Source organism: Onychomys torridus, chromosome 8 (assembly GCF_903995425.1).
Source record: "Onychomys torridus chromosome 8, mOncTor1.1, whole genome shotgun sequence".
Classification (NCBI taxonomy): domain Eukaryota; kingdom Metazoa; phylum Chordata; class Mammalia; order Rodentia; family Cricetidae; genus Onychomys; species Onychomys torridus.
Window position 1 is genome coordinate 71267253 of NC_050450.1, and position 6002 is coordinate 71273254.

Here is a 6002-nt window from a genome sequence, read left to right on the forward strand (position 1 = left end):
CATACATACACACACATACACACACACACATACACACATACATACACACACATACACACACATACACACATATATACACACACACATACACACACATACACACACACACATACACACACACATACACACATATATACACACACATACACACACATACACACACATACACACACACATACACACACACACACCACACACACACACACACACACACACACACACACACACACCACACACCTCTAGCCTGTAAGCCTCACTCCTGCAGGGACAGAGGGAATGCTGGGGGTTCATGTAAGATAACAAGTGCAGTGTTTTCACGTCTGCAAACAAGCGTGCTCACACCAATTGCACAACGTATGTGCTAGATCACACATAGGCAGGAAGTCTGTCAGGATGTGTGCTTGTCCCTCATTGGAGGAGGGTGTGAGGTGCATAGATGTGTGGGTTTTGCCTCTATCAACTCCTGACAAATGTACTTTGGGGCTTATACTCTGGGAATCCCAGGTGTGGATCTGGCCACTATTCATGGATCTGACCAGTATTTAATAAAGCTTGCCTCAAATTTGGCTTAAAAATTGTGTTAGTGGTCTTATTCTTACCCAGTGGAACTAACACATGATACTGGAGCAATAGCTGAGAGCTTTGTGAGCTTTTTATTTCATTAATTAATTAATTCATCTGTCTGTCTATTTGAGACAGGCTCTGCTGTGTAGACCTGACCACCCTAGAATTTGCTCTGTAGACCAGGCTGGCCTTGAACTCAGAGGTCTACCTGCCTCTGCCTCCCTAGTGCTGGGATTAAAAGCATGCACCATCACCACCCAGCTCGGCATGGGCTTTTGAAACCTCAAAGCCCACCCCACAGTGTGACACACCTTCAACGCCACACTCTATCTTGAAGAGTTCCACCAACTGCAAACCAGGCAGTCAAATCTGTGAATCTATGGGGCCATTCTCATTCAAGCCGTCTCAGGGCCTATTCCTGAGCATGCTCAGTTAAGGAGTACATACCCAAGGCATGCTTACTTTAAGGTCATAATTTAAAAAGAAAAGTTAGTTAGTCATACTTTGGGATACAGGTAGTTCAAAGTCCTGGATCACACATGCTATATTAGTGTGATGGACAGGAATACTTCTAGGCTGTTCAACTAGAATCACCCAAAGTTTTGGCTGAAAATAGATGTATTATTGGTACAGGAGTCTGCCACAAGGGTGCTTGCCTTGCTTAATGCAGTAACACTTTGTTACTTAAGCAACTTATGTCTGAGTTTATTCAGGCCTTAGCTGATCTCATTTGTATCTTATGTCCCAGGTATTGCCAGTTAGCCTCCTGGCAGCCTGATGGTCAACCCAGGTCTCATTTGCCCTTGGCCAGGAGTGAGGGTTGGGATGTATGTACCTAAATGTCCCCAAATGGCAGCACTACCCCTACCCCAGGAATGTGAGTGTTTCTGGAGGGCCATCTCACAGCCCATCACTGCAATAAAAGTGAGGTGCAGATAGGGTTCCAATCTAGATTTTGGGTTTGGAGCTGAAGCCTGGGGTGGGGGAGGAGTGCTGGCCTCTGGGTTTGGAGAGATTTTTCTTTGCCTCCTCCCTCTTCTCTGAGGTTTTGGCCTAGCTCATTCTTTGGGAAGAAGGTTCCTTGGCTTCACTGTCACACTGGATTGGTCTGGATCTGTAGGCAGTTAGTGGAACTGAAACTGTAGCATCTAATGATGTGGGAGCCAGCTCCAGGTTCTCCTCTCCTTTCCTACCAACCCCCAGGGAATCCGGGGCATCGCTTTATCTCTTATTTTGTTATATCCAAAGTCAGACTCCCTCCAGTTAACTAGGTAGATGTCAACAAAGAGGCCAAGGTCATTCCTAGGTAGTGGGTGATTTCTAAGAATGATATCTATTATTCCAACTGTTCAGAGGTTTGCTGGGAACCTTGGAAAATGTCAGCCCTATGGTGGTGGCCCACGTCATTAGCCCTAGCACCCAGGAGGAAGAGGCAGGTGGATCTCTGAGTTTGAGGCCAGCCTAGTCTACAGAGCGAGATCCAGGACAGCCAGGGCTGTTACATAGAGAAACCCTGTTTCAACACACCCCTCTCTCCAAAGGATTTAGTGAAATGACATAACCGGTGATTTTGAGAAGACCCCAGAAGTGGAGGTCTTTTCCCATTAATAGGAAAAGGAAGTTCCCCTTTGGTTTCAACCTTCTGTGGAGCTTTTTCTAGAGTGTGTCACATGTAATACTAAGTTACACTTTTGTCTCTATTGAGGTAATTGTCAGCTTTTTTCCTTTAACAAACCATGATACAATGGATCATAGTTGATTTCCACATATTAAATTGAATCTTGCATCTTAAGATAAATGAATCTGTTACACTTGTGGGAGAAGAAAATTATGTGTAACCCCCCTGAGACAAATGCTACATTATTTTAATACACCAGCTATACTGTTATGATGGTCAATATTGTTAACTTGTAGACTTGATTTCTGTTTTATCTGCTATACCATGGTGTGGTAGTTTGTCCCCCATAATTCCAAAGAATCTTAATCATAATCCCAAAGAGCATGAATCGTAAAAGGTCTTATTAATAAAAACAAAACCAATACTCCAGATAGAGCTGGTCCTATGACACGGCGAGCCAAGACTCTTGTCCTGGGCTCTTTGGACTTCTCGGGTTGCTAAATTGATTGTCAGAAAAGGTAATCATACTTCCTGTGTGACCAATCTTGATTATGAAGGAGAAACTGATTCACTTCTACATAGATCAAAAGGAACTGTAGGGTCAGGTGTAGTGGTCCACACCTTTAATCCCAGCAATTCAGAGACAGAAATAGGCAGATTTCTGTGCATTCCAGGACAGCCAGAGCTATGTAGAGAGACCTTGTGTGATGGTTTAAGTAAGAATGGCCTCTATTGCTCTCATATGTTTAAATACTTTGTCCCGGAACTGTTGGAAAGGATTAGGTGTGGCCTTGTGGGAGAAGGTGTGGCTTTGTTGGAGGAGGTGTGCCCCTAGACGTGGGCTTTGAAGTTTGAGTAGCACCCAGGCCCAATCTCTCTCTGTCTGTTGCCTGCTGATCAGGATGTAAAGGTCTTAGCTACTGCTCCAGTGCAATGCCTTTGCTTGCTGCTGGGACGATTATGAACTAACCCTCTAAAACTATAAGCAAGCCCCCAATTAAATGCTTCCATTTTGCTGGGTGGTGGTGGTGCATGCCTTTAATCTTAGCGTTTGAGAGGCAGAGGCAGGTGGATCTCTGTGAGTTCAAGTATAGCCTGGTGTACAAAGCTAGTTCCAGACAGTCAGGGATACACAGTGAAACCCTGTCTTGAAAAAAAAAAAAGCAGAAAATATCATTTATAATTCAACCACTGAAATTGGATTCTTTTGTCTTTCACAAGTTTGCATGTGCATATCCGTAATATACAAGGTACTCTCATCTTTCAAAAATATGATATTTTCATATTACCTTGTAACCTTTCTCACTTTGTACCCTATCAGAAGCTCATGTTTTTACATATCAGTAAAGAAATTTTATTAAATAAAAGCTGGAGACTTGTAGACTGGTTCCAAATATAATGAACACTAAGGTACAAACAAGAGCTATATCTAAAACCAACAGTAACAGATTCAATATAGGGAGATGGGCAAATGTATCACCAAGTGTCTTAGTTTGGATTTTTATTGCTCTGAAGAAACACCTTGACCACGCAACTCTTTTTTTTGCGGGGGGGGGGGGGGGGGGGATTTCAAGACAGGGTTTCTCTGTGCAGTTTTGGTGCCTGTCCTGGATCTCGCTCTATAGGCCAGGCTGGCCTTGAACCCAGAGAGATCTGCTTGGCTCTGCCTCTTGGGTGCTGGGATTCAAGGTGTGCGCCACGGCCACCGGGTGACCATGGCAACTCTTATAAGGAAAACATTTAATTTGGGTGACTCGCTTACAGTTTCAGGTTCAGTCCATTATCATCATTATGAGGAGCATGGCAGCATGCAGGCAGATGAGGTGCTGGAAGAATAGCTGAGAGTCCCACCTCTTGTAGAAAACAGGAAGTCGATTGGGATCCCGTGCATAGAAAATCTCAAAGCCCACCCCCACAGTGACACACTTCCTCCAACAAGGCCATTACCCACTCTAACAAAACCACACCTCCCAATAGTGCCACTTGTGGTGATATTGTGTTCCCCAATATATTGTGAACACTAATAAACTTACCTGGGGTCAGAGAATAGAACGTCCACTAGATAAACATAGAGGCCAGAAAAGGTAGCATACATACCTTTAATCCTAGCATTCCAAGGCAGATATCAGTCTGAAACTCTGTGAGTTCAAAGCCACACTGGAAACAGCCAGGCATGGTGACACACGCCTTTAATCCCAAGAAGTGATGGCAGGAAGCAGAAAGGTATATAAGGCGTGAGGACCAGGAACTAGAGCCTGGTTAAGCTTTTAGGCTTCTGAGCAACAGTTCAGCTGAGATTCATTTGGATGAGGACAGAGGCTTCCAGTTTGAGAAAATGGCATCAGCTGAGAAGTTGGCGAGTTGAGGTTAGCTGTGGCCTGTTCTGCTTCTCTGATCTCCCAGTGTTCACCCCAATAACTGGTACTGGGTTTGTTTTTATTAATAAGACCTTTTAAGATTCATGTTCTTTGGGATTATGATTAAGATTCTTTGGGGTTATGGGGGACAATTACATTCAAACTACCACACCATGGTATAGCAGATAAAACAGAAATCAAACTACATGAACTAGGGGTAAGGGTGGTTTTGATTAGCCTTCCAAAGCATCACTACACTGTTGTTTCAAATTCTTCTTGTCTCTTCTATTTCGTCCACTCCCCTAAACATCTCTCTACTGCTCAAAGGCCAGCTGTGTGAATCCTCTCTAACCCCTGCAGAGTCGCAATTGACCTTTCCCTAGAAGTTTCTTCAGATTTTTCCTCCTCTGCTGCTGCTTCCTTCTCCTCTGGCTCTCCCTTATTTTCTGGGTTTCCTCTCATTTGGGGGCAGGGTTTAATCTTGTGTGATTCCCCCATCCCCAATTCCTTCTTTGCTTCTTCCTGCTTCTTTGTCTTTGAATGGAATCATTTCAAGTACTGATCTGGTCAGTTTTTTGTTTTTGTTTTTGTTTTGTTTTGTTTTTTGTTTTTTCAAGACAGGGTTTCTCTGTGTAGCTTTGCGCCTTTCCTGGGTCTCACTCAGTAGCCCAGGCTGGCCTCTTGAACTCACAAAGATCCTCCTGGCTCTGCCTCCCAAGTGCTGGGATTAAAGGCGTGCGCCGCCGCCGCCGCCGCCGCCGCCGCCGCCGCCGCCGCCACCACCACCACCCCGCCAGTTTTTTTTTTTTTTTTTTGTAATCCTTTTTTAAAAACCTGGGGTGGGCCGGGCGGTGGTGGCACACACCTTTAATCCCAGCACTTGGGAGGCACAGCCAGCAGGATCTCTGTGTCTCTGTGAGGAAAGGCGCAAAGCTACACAAAGAAACCCTGTCTCAAAAAAACCAAAAAAAAAAAAAAAAACAAAAAACAACCAACCAACCAACCAAAAAAACCAAAACAAAAAACAAACAACAAAAAAACCCCAAAAAAACCAAAACAAAAAAAACCCACAAAAACAAAAACAACCTGGGGTGGTATAAGGAGCTGCAGGCACACTGTAGAGTTCAAGTGCAGTGTATCCTTCCATTGGCCTCTTACTGGGCTGCCTGCAAGGCTGCAGGAAAGCTGGTGCTTAGATGGAAACAGGGATGAGACTGTCCACTACCACTTAATCATATTATATTTTTAATATTATTTTATTTATGTGTTTTTCACATCATGTATCTGGATTGTGTTCATTCCCTGTCCCTTTGCACCTGACCTCCACCCATGTACCCTATCCCCCAAAAACAAAATGGAAGAGAAAAAAAAAAAGGAAGAAAATAAATGGGAAATGGAAGAAAAAGGGAAAGAATTAAAAATCTCATCATGGAAGCTGCAGTGCGACCCAACAAGTCACACTG